A 15,141-nucleotide genomic window follows, 5' to 3' on the forward strand; every position below is an offset into this window, starting at 1 on the left:
TCTTGACACAAACTTCCGGAAAATGAACGGCCGATATTAATTTTGCGCGCTTTAAGATCTTTGAGTATGAATGTGTGTGAACGAGTGAGTGAACATATTCAAGGTTAAATTGTCAGCATGCTGTATAAAACAATGGATAAATTTATACTTAAACACAAAGGCAATTGGATAAATCTAAGCTTAAAACTTCAAGAAAAGTATTAGGTTTGAATGTTTTACAATGTCTCAAAGGATTATTACATTGTGTTAAAGAGAAACTGGTAAAAAGTATTTTTCTAAAGATCCTGAAATCTTCATTTTAAAAATCTGGTATTGCAATGCATACAGCTGCTTACATTGCAAACATTGTATCCTGTTTAGCACAGAGGTATTAGGCAATTTGGGATTTATTACCTTTAGTTAAAGTTTGGAGACATGTATTAGAGATTTAAATGTAAAATTGTTCATTAATGTCAGAAACTTTGCCTGTCCTTCTTTTCTTGCAGACTGACACCAGAAATCTGATGGTAAAATGTGGATAATGTAATTAGTATTTTAAAGGAATGTTTAAAGGTTTATCTCCATGCAATTGGGTGTATTTTAAAAAAGGGAAAGAAACTAAGTCCAGACTTAGACTTTTGGTGTACTGATGTCTGTAATTTTTGCATTAGGGAAAAACTGTTATTTGAGTTTAAAATGTTATTGGAGTTCTGGGCAGTAATAATCTAAACTGCAGGATAAAACAAAAAGCCTCTTCTAAAGGCAAAGGGAGTGCCTTGAGCCCTAGGGGGCCTGGAGACAAAAGGACCTCTTTGTGCCCTTAAAGGTTTTTCAATTGCAAATAAAGGCTAAGGTGTTAATTGTTCAGTAAAAGTTTTTAAGAACATTGGAAATGGGTTTCTAAACAATATTTGAAAGTAAGGTTGGCTTAAATGTTTGTTTGAAGAAAGAGACAAAAAGAAAATTAGGACTACCAAAATGATTGCTTAATTGCTATTTAGCTTGCTCTTGTAAGTTACTTTATAGCAATTTCCAGCTGGGCCATGGAGAAGGACAGCAATCCTTATTCAGAGGTAACTTTGCCTCTTACCAGGTTCCAGGTAAAATCATGCTTAGAGACTATTTCTGCGTTGACCACCTTGTTGCTTCAATTGGAGTAACGTGGCCTTTTGTAGGACTCATTGATCTGAAAGCTGCAGTTTCCAGCCAGCCCGGGCAAAGCAAAGTCCCTGTGAGACTGTGGTGTCTAATCTGCCAGCAGGAGGCTGGGACAGAGTTGCTTTGGAGCTCGAAGTGGCAGAGTGCTAGCTCTGAGCTGAAAAGCTGGGGGGCAGTACTCAAGTACCAAGCTCGGGACTCACAGTAGCAGGGTGCTAGCCTTGAGCTGGAGAGCTGAGAGACAGCACCCAGACCCTGAGTTCAAGTCCAGCAACCAACAAAGTGAAATGCCAATGGGATGTTTATCCTGGGGTGAAGAGACATTATTGGGATGAAAACAATGAAGCATCCAGATGCAGGAAGCCTCTGTTTGGATGGCAGAGATGGTGCCAGATCCTAGAGTCACTCGTGGTTGGCCATTCAATATTTATCAGAGCCGGGAGGTCATAGAATAGTTTGTAAGCATGCCTTACTAATGCCCATACCTTTCATAACTGGGCAGGAACTTGTCAATCTTCTGTGATAGTGGGTAGTTGAAAGTCCTAACTGAGCGAATTTTTTTATTTGACACCAGCCACAAATTCAGGAAAGTTTGTGGATCTGGGGCTTGTGTCTCTATTAATCTGTTTAGATCTGACAACTAAAGCATTGTTGAGGTTGCAGAGATTAAGTTCCCCAGACAATCAAAAAAATGCCTTTGCAAATGGGTACTAACTAAGCTACACTATTGTAGCCAAAGAAGGTTTGTACAGTTGTTAAATGTTAAATATGATCTCTAGTTTGGAGCAAATTATTGTTCCTGATATCTAATCCTTGCAACCCCTTGGTAAAACAGGCTAGCCTTTTTAAGGTCCCTGGTCAAGTACAGAGACAACGCACCTGAGTCAGCTTGAAGAAATCACAGAAGCTGAATCTCCGCCTATCAATCCCCTTTAGATGAAGGGACCAGTCATTTTTGGAAAATGAGACAGGATAAATTAGAGGTATTGGAAACGGTAGAAATTGCACTTGTGTTTCTTTTAAAATAAAAAGGGGGGATATGTTGGGAACCAGAGTGGAATCAAACTGTACTTTGATTTGCATCAGATAATTGCTTTATTGTCTTATTGTTTTTTGGCCTTGTTCTGTTCAGTTGATCTGAGATTTACCATATGAATGTAACCCCTAACAGTTCCCTGATTTACCATCTGGATGTAATACCTGGAAGTTCCCTGGTTTCAAGAAGGGATATAAACCTTGAGTTTGGAAATAAACAGGGCTGTAGTCTTTATCTGGGCTGCAAACCTCCCAGACCCCATATGTTTGTCTCTACTTTTTCCGGTCCCTGCCCCCTATTTCAAGAATCCCAATTTGCTGCCGGTAGGCCCCAGCAGGAACCAAAATGCGCAACCTGTAATCCCCATTACTTTGGGGATGCTTGCAGGGACCTCTGATCAATACTCAACGGGGGTCCAGCAGGCAATGATACCCCCTCCCTCTCAGGGTCAGATTAGAGCTTTGGGCCTAGTGGCCAGGAGAAAACTGGAGGAAGGTCCCTCTGAGTCTCTGATAGCAGGAATTAACCAAAGACCAGGAGAGGACCTGTCCACTTTTGTTGATAAAGTTGAAGGGAGCATAAAAAGAAAGTCTCTGAGCCCTTGGAACTCCCCAGTATTTGTGATTAAAAAGCCTAATGGCAAGTGGAGACTACGCCAAGATTTGAGAAAAATAAATGAGAGGATGGAACTTTTGGGGACCCCCCCAAAGGGGGATGCCCTAGATACATGCCATTCCTAATGACCAATATCTCATAGTCATAGACGTCAAAGACTGTTTTTTCTCTATTCCTCTCCACCTGGAGATACTGAGAAGTTTGCCTTCTCCCTTCCTTCATTTAATATAAAAGCCCTGATGTGCGTTTTGAATGGACAGTTTTACCTCAAGGTATGGCCAATAGTCCTCCTATATTTCAGGACTATATGTCTAGAGTCTTATCCCCTCTTAACGAGGAGACAGGCTCACTTTTCTATGTATATATGGATGATATCATTATAGGAAGCCCAGACACTCAGCATTTAGAGTGTCTTTTTAATAAATGTCTCCAATTGTTAAAAGATAATGGCTTCCAAATTGCCCCTGAAAAAATCCAAAAGATACCCCCCTTTAAAATCCTGGGATCTGTCCTAACAGTGGATATTGTGTCTCCTTTAAAACCCCAATTATCTATCCAAGACACTTACACCCTGCCCCAACTTCAAAAACTTCTTGGTGAAATTAATTGGATGAGACCATGGATCCCCATAACCACTGCAACCCTTACACCTCTTTTTGATCTCTTAAAAGGTCTTGATCTGACCTCCATAGTAATGTTGTCAGCTATCATAAAGAGGTTCTAAATAAAATTCAATTAGCTATAAATGAAGCAGCCTTAAAGAGGTATGATCCTGCTATGCCCCTAACACTCTATGTCCTATCAGGACAGACCCTCCTTACTGCCCTTTTAGGCCAGGAAGGGGAACCTCTTCACTGGATTCACCTGTCAGTCGGAGGAACACCTAGCGTTTACTCCATGATTGACCAGGTGGCAGATTGTATTGTCACAGGACGAGATTTATCCACTCGTCTTTTTGGGAGTGAACCCCACTCTCTTATTGTCCCCTTTAGGATTAATGATTTCTCTTGGCTACAAAGAAATAATGCTAGACTAGCAATAGCCATGGAAGGCTTTCCAGGTAAAGTGGATTGTCATTATGGTCCCCATAAATGGATGCGCTCCTTTAGTCAGCTGGAGTGGCGACCTCCAAAACTTTTTCTAAGTGAAGCCGATCCCTCCTTCCCCACCGTATTCACAGATGGAGGCAAGAAGGGGGCTTCCGTTGTTATTTTCTCCCCAGGTAAAGGCAGTTCTTCTCCTGCAGTGACCCTGTCTAGTGAAATACAGGGCTCAGCGCAATTTAAGGAACTTTATGCTGTGGTCTTAGCTCTATCTGAGGTTACTGGTCCTCTTAACCTATTCTCAGATAGCCTGTATGTGGTCAACTTGTTACCTAACCTCATAGAAGCTCATATTAAACTTGATAGTAACCCCATCACTCCTTTGATGATTCAAGCTAGAAATTTGGTCAAAGGATTGCTCCTATGTTTATTCAACATCTGAGGGGACATCAAAGCCTTCCAAGTATTTTGACCAAAGGCAATGCCCTCGCTGACCAGTTAGCCTCTAATCCTGAATGTTACACTTTACAGGAGGCTATCTCTTTCCATCAGCTCACGCATGTCAACTGGAGGGGACTACACCACCGATTTCCCCAAGTTGCTATTAAAGACCTAAAAAAGATTATTAGGACCTGTAAATCATGCCACCCTTTCTTACAGGTTCCACCACTCCAAATGGGCGGTGTTAACCCTCAAGGTCTTAGGCCTAATAATCTGTGGCAAACAGATGTTACACATTTTCCCTTTTTTGGAAAACTTAAATATATTTTTTTAACAATAGACACCTATTCCCATGCCTGTTGGACTACAGCCCATTCTGGGGAGAGAGCTAAATATGCTATCAGTCATTTTCTTCAATGTTTTGCTACTCTCAGATTGCCAGACCAAATAAAAACCGATAACGGTCCATGTTTTGTAAGCAAGTCTCTTGATGACTTCTTTAAACAATGGCAAATTACCCATACTACTGGCATCCCTCATAATCCCAGAGGACAGGCAATAGTAGAAAGATATAACCATGTCCTTAAATCTCAATTAATAAAACAAAAAGCGGAACACTTCCCCCCCCCATGATCAGCTAAAGATGATCTTGTTTACTCTCAATATTTTAAATTTTGCCAAAGGGGAACATCTCTCACCCTTCCAGAAACATTGGACAACCTCTATTCCTTATTGAACTGTCTATGTCTGGTGGAAGCATCCCCTTAATGGGGAGTGGAGGGGTCCTGATCCCCTTATTACAGCTGGAAGAGGATTTGGTTGTGTTTTCCCCACTGATGAAGCAAAGTCAATTTAGGTCCCTGCAAGGGATCTTAAATATTGTCCCCAAATGGGAAGGGACCCCAATAATACTGATGAGGACCCAGAAGGCTCTCTGCCTCCTGAGGATATCTCTCTCTCTCTTCTTTTTCAGAATAACTAATGCTGACCCTGTTTCTTCTTGGAGTCAAGATACCCATCATCAACTTCCTCTGGACAGGACTGCACAGATGGCTACCCTATGTCCTTCCATTTCTTGGTCCTATACTCCTCTTGTTCTTACTTTTAACTTTTGGGCCCTGTGTTATCAATAAGGTTACAATTCATTCAAAGCAGGATAGAATCCATTCAGTTGATGAACATACAGGTGCATTACCAGAGGCTTGCTACCGATGCCAATGACCCCTATGACCAAGGAGAGCCCTATGACGAGGAGGGAGTCTCTCGACTCCCCTTAGATGTCTCCCCGAGAGCCAATGATAGGTAAGATCTCTGGAGTGGGGACAACCTAAGACAGGCCCGGGGGTGATCTGTACTGTTGGACAGAAGGCCGCAGAGCACTCAATGACGGGTGAGATGCCCTGAAGGGGACGACCTAAGACAGGGGCTTTGCATGCTTGTCCCCCCTGTTTTAATAAACAAAAAAGGGGGAATTGTTGGGGCCTGACCTCCATCTCTGAGGCCTGATTCCAGCTCAGCAGCAATTAAAGGGCTTTAGCCAGGCATTCACTCCTTGCATAACTCTTTTTTTTTTTTTAAATAATTTTTTATATATATTCTTTTTTTTTAAATTTTTTTTATTGTAATTAGTAAAAGGGTTACATGATATTTGCCAGATAGAAGGTGCATTAATTCACATACATTGATACCCTTTCACATGTCTTGGTACCCATTTCCCTCCCCCCCCACACCCCCCACCCGTCTTGGTTTTCCCCCCTTCCCTATCAAATTTCAAATATCCAAATACAAATAAATTCAATATATCAGATAACAAAGTGAGATACTATACCAATATGAGATAACCAAGGGACAGCAAAGGAGATGAGAGACAACATAGTACATTAAGGACAACAATCATTCATTATATGGCTTTTGTTTCACTATCCTGGAGGTCCTTTCAATTAGCTTCATACTATATGGCCTTATGTATCAAGGTTTTGCTCTATTGCAAATCTCTGCTAGTAGAGCCCAAGGTTTCTACTGATTATGACGAATGAGGGAAACCATTGAGCCTAAGTTCCTTTGAGTCTGGCTTACTTCACTTAATATGATTTTTTCTAAGTCTTTCCATTTCCTAACAAATGGGGCGAGGTCATTCTTTCTGACAGCAGCATAGAATTCCATTGTGTATAAATACCACATCTTGTTGATCCACTCATCAACTGAGGGACATCTAGGTTGATTCTATATCTTTGCTATGGCGAATAATGCTGCAATGAACATTGTTGTGGTAGTAGATTTAGTATACCCTAGTTTCTGGATGGTTGGGTAGATGCCTAGTAGTGGAATTGCTGGATCATAGGGGAGTTCTATGTTTAGCCTTTTGAGGCACTGCCATACTGCTTTCCATAGTGGTTGAACGAGTTTGCACTCCCACCAACAGTGTAGTAGTGATCCCTCCTGGCCACATCCCCTCCAGCATCTGTTGTTATTCGTTTTCCTGATCCTGGCCATTCTAACTGGAGTGAGGTGGAATCTTAGAGTTGTTTTGATTTGCATTTCTTTTATGACCAGAGATGTGGAGCATTTCTTCATGTGTCTATAGGCCATTTTTGTTTCTTGTTCAGAGAAGACTCTCTTTAAGTCTTTGGCCCATTTTTTAATGGGATGGTTGTTACTTTGGAGATTAGTTTTGGAGTGATTCAATTTTTTGAGTTGTTGATATATTTTAGATATGAGGCCTTTGTCTGTTGTTTGGTTGGTGAAGATCTTCTCCCACTCTGTAGGCTTCCTAATTAATTTACTAGCTATGTCCTTTGCCATACAAAATCTCTGCAGTTTAATGCAGTCCCACTTATCCAGTCTTTCTCTGATTTGTTGTGATTCTTGGTCCTTATTAAGGAAGTTTCGACCTGTGCCAAGGAGACCTAGTGTATCTCCTATTCCTTCTTGTAAAGTTTTCAGTGTGTCAGCTTTTACCTCCAGGTCTTTGATCCTTTTGGAGTTAATTCTAGTTCCTTGCATATCTCTCTTAAGGCATCTCTGTATACATGACTCGAATGAGTCCCCCACAGCTTCGTGGGTCTCGAAGCAGCACAGGTCTGGCAAGCTTTCCTGAACCTGTCCCGCCCAGTACCTGAAAGCCCCCCCCCCCCAGACCCTTAGTGGTAGCACGGTGGCCCTCTTCCTATTGGCTAGCTTCCCAGTTCCCACCTTCTCCTACCCCAAGAGTATATAACTAATTGTCTGACGCAATAAAGAGAGATCAGATGAGATCAGCAGAGATCAGCGGAGAGATCTGATGCACTTTCATAGTTAACCCTGCTCCTGACTCAGTGTGGTTTTTTTCTTCCCCGGTAATTGGGGGAGGGCTGGGTCGTTGATACTTACCATCTCGCTCAGCTCCGGGGGACCTCAGGCTGGCCCCGTGTGTCCCTCCCCGTTCCCGAGTTGCTCCCCAGAGAAGCAACAGCCAAGTAGTGGAATTGCTGGGTCATAGGGGAGCTCTATGTTTAGTCTTTTGAGGAAAGGCCATACTGCTTTCCATAGTGGTTGAATGAGTTTGCACTCCCACCAACAGTGTAGTAGTGATCCCTCCTGGCCACATCCCCTCCAGCATCTGTTGTTATTGGATTTCTTGATCCTGGCCATTCTAACTGGAGTGAGGTGGAATCTTAAGAGTTATTTTGATTTGCATTTCTTTTATGGCCAGATATGTCAAACATTTCTTCATGTGTCTATAGGCCATTCTTATTTCTTCTTCAGAGAAGACTTTCTTTAAGTCTTTTTTTTTTTTGCCAGTCATGGGCTTGAGCTCAGGGCCTGAGCACTGTCCTTGGACTTCCTCAAGGCTAGAGCTGTACCACTTGAGCCTCAGCACCACTTCCGGCTTTTTTTCTATGTATGTGGTACCGAGGAATCGAACCTGGGTCTTCATGCATGCTAGGCAAGCACTTTAACTACTAGGCCAAACTCCTGGCCCCTTTCTTTAAGTCTTTTACAGATCCAGTTTTTAAAAAATTACCAAGCATCAATGTATGGGAATTAATGCACCATCTATCTGGCAAATATCATGTAACCCTTCTATTAATTACAATAAAAAATATATGAAAAAAGAAAAAGCCTAAATTGCTAAAAAAAATTACCAAGCAGCGCCAGGTGCCAGTAGCTCATGCCTATAATCCTAGGTAATCAGGAGGCAGAGATCAGAGGATTGAGGTTCAAAGCAAGCCTGGGCACAAAAGTCTATGAGAGTCTATTCTCCAATTACCTACCAGAAATCCAGAAGTGGCACCGTGGCTCAAAGTGGTAGAGTGCTAGCCTTGATCTGAAGAGCTTAGGAACAGTGCTTAGGCCCAGAATTCAACTCCTCCCTCCCCCCCCCAAAAAAATCAAACAGTATGAGAAGGTAGAAAATGAGAATCAACATTGTAATTTTATGTAATTGCTGTTAGCAGTTGCTAACCTTCCAGAGTGGAATTTGTCTATGCCTAGTATATATTAATATAGGGTACCAGACATGCATATTAGTACAGTCTTTTAGTTAATTTCCTTTTCCATTTGCAATTTTAATATAGCCTATGGGAAAAAAGTGTGTTTTTTTTTCCCTCAGAAGATTTTTGTCTAGTTGATTCAAATCAGTCTGTTAGCCAATAATCTTTCCCCAGTTGGTTAGAAATGGCAGTTATTTAATCATCTCCTAAGACTTAGAACTAATCAACCACTTACTCATTAAACTTGTATCTACCTGAACATTCTGGAAGAGTTGTTTACCCCCTGTAGGCTTGTCTATTGTAGGGAAGTGACTTGGGCTTGTTTGTAAAGACAGATAAATGTCACATTATTATCTTTCTTTCCCCTTGGCTTCTGTATCCTTTCTCTGTGGTTTGAAAAAAAAAATGGCACAGGTGACCTGAGTTAAATTAAGCATTAAAAAAAGGCAGCACCTTCTCCATGGGTCCTCACTGCACACAGGCTGGCAGGTTGCTCTCAAACTCTTTTCTGTTTGGATCATGTGACTGTTTACTCTTGGCGAAACCTTACAAGTGCCACTTCCGTGGGCTTTTTTTTTTTTTTTTTTTTTTGGTCTGTGGTGATTTGGCAATAAAGAGTCTCACAGACTTTCTAGTCCAGGTGGCTTCAAACCTCAATCCTCAATCTCAGCCTCCTGAGGAGGTAGGAGTAGGGGCTTGAGCCTCTGGTGGCCAGTGCCTTGAATTTAAGAGATTGTGGTTGTGGGGCTTGAACTCTGGGCCTGGGTGCTGTCCCTGAGCTCTTTTGCTCAAGGCTAGCGCTCTACCACTTTGAGTCACAGTGCCACTTCTAGTTTTCTGTTAGTTTATTAGAGATAAGAGTCTCACAGACTTCCCTGCCCCATCTGGCCTTGAACTGCAATCCTCAGATCTCAGCCTCCTGAGTAGCTGGGGTTACAGCAGTGACCAGGTGGGCAGTGCCCTTCAACATTCTTACCTATTCTTACCTACCCCTCCATCCTCCCCCTCCCATCCTCCCCTTCCCATCCTCCCTCTCCCTTCCTTTATGTTAATTTTAGGTTAGGCATTGAACTTTTTGCCATTTAATAAAGGTTTATGTATACAATGCATCTTGATCTGTGTTATCACTTTAACCACCTGTGACCCACACCTTCCCTTATATTTCTCAATTCTGTGGCATATACAATAAATTCTTGCCCACACTCTCCCACCTTCTCCACTTCATTCTTCTATCCTTCTGCCCCCCAAGTGCCCATTTCCTGGTACTTTTTTTTTGGTCAGTCTTGGGGCTTAAACTCTGGGCCTGGGCATTGTCCCTGAACTCTTCAGCTCAAGGCTACTCCCCTACCCCTTGAGCCACAGCACCACTTCTGGGCTTTTAGTAGTTAATTTTAGTGCTCTGGCTGGCTTTGAACCATGATCCTCATATCTCAGCCTCCTGAGTAATCCTAGCAGAATTGCAGATGTGAGTCACCTCACCCAGCTTACTTATTTTGTTGGGCTTTGACTCAGTCTTTAAAAAAAAAATATATATATATATACACATATATACTATTTGCACTATATAGTATATATGTTATATAGTATATATATTATACGATTATATATTATATATAATACATTATATAATTATGCATCATATATAACTATATGATGCATAATTGCATATAAAATATATAATTACATATTAATATAATTATATAATATATATGTTATATTGTGTATATTATATGTCATAGTATAATACATATTATTCTATTACAGTTAATTTATTTGTAACCCCTTGCCTACTACCCAACGTGTTTACTTATAGATATATAGGCACCATCTAGCTACTACAAATAAGGGAAGCCATGCAACCTGTTTTTTCTGGGTCTGGCTTACTTGTCCTAATATAATTTTTTTCCAAGTCTTTCCATTTCCTTACCAATGTTACAATATCATTCTTTCTGACGGATGATTCAAATTCCATTGTATATGTATGCCACAAAAGCAAACAAAAAAGAGCAGGGTAGCAGTGGTTCATACCTGTGATCCCTGCTACTCAGAGCCTGAGATCTGAGGATTGTGTTTGAAGGCAACCTTGGCAGGAAAGTTGGTGAGATTCTTATTTCCTACTAACCACCAAAAAGCTGGAGCTGTGGTTTAAGTGGTAGAGCAATAGCCTTGCACATAAAAAGCTCAGGGATAGCACCTCAGGTCCCAAGTTCAAGTCCCAGTACTGGCACGGGCACGCACACACAGAGGAGATAGAACATGAAGGTGATCATTTTAAAATGAAATAAATGTTTTATATAACCTGAATTTAATCATGAGGCCATATCAGTCAAGCTGGAAGTAAGAGACAGATATTGTCAAACAAATGTCTCTTACTTCTCAAAAGGCCAGTGTTCTGAGGGACGCAGAAGGCTCCATGGAGCCTGAGCAGGAATTCAGCAGGGATTTGGGAACCTGGTTCAGGAGTGCAGCAGTCCTGGGCTGGAACCTCAGTTGGGGAGGATGTAATTCCTGACCTGTCCCCACAGTGACCTGTTTGAATTGGCAAACAGACCTTTGTTCCCTCCAGAAGCCTCTGCACACAGAATATCAATGCCCCCCCTGACACTGGCGGCGCATGCCTGTATAGCTACTCAGGAGGCTGAGAACTGAGGGTCACAATTCAAAGCCAGCACAGGTAGACAAATCTGAGACTCTTAGCTGCAATTAATCACCAAAAGGCTCCAAATGGAGCTGTGATAGAGTGGGAAGAGCCCAAAGGCTAATAGACAGTGCTCAGGCCCTGAGTTCAAGCCTCAACAAGAAGTTCAGTCAACAGCTCTGATGGATTTGTGTGCCAGAGTTGGCTTCCAATCTTGATCCTCAGATTTCAGCCTCTGAAGCTGCTAGGATTACAGGTGTGAGCCATCAGGCCTCGCTTGAATTCACTGGTCTTCACTGAGCTAATGTAAAGCTCCCAGAGCTGCTCTTCAGGACTGGACTTGGACCCACTTGGGCCTACCGAGTGATTCTTGCCCTTGGGTGGAAGTAACAAGACTGACCTTACCTTAAGAGCTCCATCTGAATCTCTCCCTTCTCATTCTTTTCTAGTTGGGGTATTGTTGAAAACAGCAATGCTAGTCAGAGCAAATAATTACTTATGCTTGTCTGGCTTAAGGAGTAAATTAAATTTGCATGCAAATCCTTGCAAAGGTCTATATGACAGGCAATTTTGTTGTGTACTTTTGAACGGCAATAAATAGCTGAGATATCCATGAAGCCATACCTTGCTGTGGTGTGAAATGGCAAGCTACAGCAAATTTACTCACTTATAGGTACTTCCAATCCAAAGAACAGAGAGTTTTCTAGAGGAATGTCTGGCTGGTCTGTTGACACAGTTAATTTCCAAGTAGGCCAGAAGTGTCTAGGTTGCACCCTTGCCCCCCCCCGCCCCCCCAAAAAAAGCCGTTCAGGCAAGCACCAAGGGACTCAGATGATTTGGGGATTGAAGTTTGAAGGTTGGCCAGGCAAATGAAGTCAACAGACTCTTATTTTCAGTTAACCAGCAAAAAAACCAGAAGTGAAAGTATGGCTCAAGTAGTAGTGTACCAGCCTTGATCAAGTGTGCAAGGCCCTGAGTTCTAACCCCACTACTAGCACAAAGAAAAATGTCTTTTATACAATGGTCACTTTTTAGACTTCAATAAGTGAAATGACTTGTGTGTCATTAGTGTGTGTCTGTGTGCAGGACTTAGGGCTTGAATTCAGGGCCTGGGTGCTGTCCCTGAGCTTTTGTGTCCATGGCTGCTGCTTTACTTGAGCCACAGTTCCACTTTCAGCATTTTTGGTGGTTAACTGGAGATAAGAGTCTCATGGTTTTGCTTGCCTGGCCTGGCTTTTAACCATGATCCTCAAATCTCAGCCTTCTGAGTAGCTAGGACTTTAGACATGAGCCCCAGCTGTACATGATCCTTAAATGCAGTGTTTAAAGTACTAGATCTGAAAGAAGTGATGAGTTTTAGCGTCATTATTTTGTTTGCGTCCCTAAATCTTCCCTTTTTTTTTTTTTTTTTTGCCAGTCCTGTGCTTGGGCTCAGGGCTTGAGCACTGTCCTTGGACTTTCTCAAGGCTAGAGCTCTACCACTTGAGCCTCAGCACCACTTCCGGCTTTTTTTTTTGTATGTATGTGGTACCAAGGAATCGAACCTGGGTCTTCGTGCATGCTAGGCAAGCACTTTAACCACTAGGCCAAACTCCCAGCCCAAGTCCTCCCTTCTTGTTCTCCTAACACATCATGTAAGCTTTCATTAGAGCCAGGTATTATGTAAGCTTTTATAAATCTTGTCTCCTTGTCATATCAATAGTATCCCTTAGCTGGGACACTGGTGGCTCACACCTGTAATATCAACTACTCAGCTGGCTGAAATCTTGAGGAACCAGATTCAAAGCCAGCCCAGGCAAGAAAGTACATGAGATTCTTATTTCCACCTAACCAGCAGGAAAGCCTGAAGTGGGGCAGTGGCTCAAGTGGTTGAGCACTGTCCAAAGAGCTCTGAGATAGCCTGGATGATGACAGAGTCAGAGACTTCATTTCCCAAATAACCAGCAGAAAGCCATATGGAACTTCAGCTCAAATCCTAAAATGCTCAGGAGTAAGCACAAGGGCTTGAATTCAAGCTCTAGTAACACAGTAACACCAAAGGAAATGTATGTGCTTCTCTCAAAACTCCCATGGTGGGCATAAATCACCTGGGTTTCCTACTCATACTGCGGTGAATTGAGATCTTCTTATTGCACTGCTGGTCCCTGAGGACAGGAGCCATGGACTTTGTTTCCTTTATCTCCGAGGCCTCCTAACTAGACTAGAATGGAGGAATGGCCAGCATACAATGTTTCCTAAAGGACCCACAGCCAGGCACCGAAGGCCTGGTAGTGTCTTTTGGGACATGCTCATGGAGCCTTACCTTGCTGATTTCATTCCAGCCACTGGCTTGTTCTTGACCCAATTAGACAATCAACAATTAGCCACTAAAGTGGTAGAAACAGGTGACGAGCCTGATGGCCCACACCTGTAGTCCTACCTTCCCAGGAGGCTGATATTTGAGGATTGTGATTACACTGAACCCAGGCAAAAAAGTCCACAAGACCTTTTTTTGTGTGCCAGTCATAGGGCTTGAACCCAGGGCCTGAGCTTTTTTTTTTTTTTTTTTTTTTTTTTGCTCAAGGCTAGCACTCACTTTGGCCATACCTCCACTTCTGGCTGTTTTTGGTTGTTAATTGGAGATAAGAGTCTACCAGACTTTCCTACTGGCTTTGAATGTTCATCCGAACACCTAAGTCTCCCAAGCAGCTAGGATTATAGGTGTGAGCCACTGGTGACTAGTCAACCTTGTAGTAAGTCAAATTGGCTGGCTTCAAATTCAGGGTTTAATTCTAGGATGTGTATTCTATTTCATTGTTTTTCATGGCAATAATGTGCTGATTTGTATCATATATACATACATATATATATATATATTTTGTTTTGTTTTGTTGGTTGTGGGGCTTGAACTCTGGGCCTGGGCCCTGTCCCTGAGCTCTTCAGCTCAAGGTTAGTGCTTGACCACTTGAGTCACAACACCACTTCCAGTTTTCCCGTATCAATTGGAGATAAGAGTCTCCCACACTGGGATAGGCTTTGAACTGCGATCCTCATATCTCAGCCTCCTGAGTAGCTAGGATTGTAGGCATGAGCCATCAGCATCTGTTGTTTGTACCATATTTTAAAGATAAGTAGTGTGTTGCTGCCTGCTTAGCTTTTTTCTTTAAAATTCCTTTGGCAAAGTGGGTGTGCATGGCTCTTTTTGCAGTCTTAGCCGATGGGGAATCAGAGTTCTCATGATCACAGCTCTACGTCAGCATGGGTAGGAAAGTTTGTGAGACTTGAAATTCCTGTTAACTAGGAAAAAGCTGGCAGAGCAGCTGTGGCTCAAGAGTAGAGCCTGGGGTGAAAAAGCCAAGTAAGGTCATGAGGCTCTTGAGTTCAAGAATCAGTATTGGCTCATACACACATGCACACATGAAACAAAGGTGATGAAAACAACAACAGCAACAAAAAAATAGGCACAGTTTCGGGGGGGGGTGTTAAATGTTTATTAAACCAGGCATTTAAATTCTATATCCACCTGTAGACTGTAACCAAATACAGTATATACAAATTAGCGGAATACCTAAAATGCCCTGTGAACACCTCACCACGACACCCTCTTTAGGCGGATGCCCAGAACCCTGTCACAGAGTGAAGTGAAAATGAAAAACCATTAGGTTAGCTCCTGGAGTGGATTTCAGCAGTGATTTCTTTCATACCTCAGTAGGCTGCATCTGAACAAGGCAACGATGTAGATTTTTGTTTCTGTTGTGCTAGGTAGGGATGGAACCCAGG

The sequence above is a fragment of the Megascapheus bottae genome, chromosome 18 (assembly GCF_031878675.1).
Source record: "Megascapheus bottae isolate mThoBot1 chromosome 18, mThoBot2.hap1, whole genome shotgun sequence".
Taxonomy (NCBI): Eukaryota; Metazoa; Chordata; class Mammalia; order Rodentia; family Geomyidae; genus Megascapheus; species Megascapheus bottae.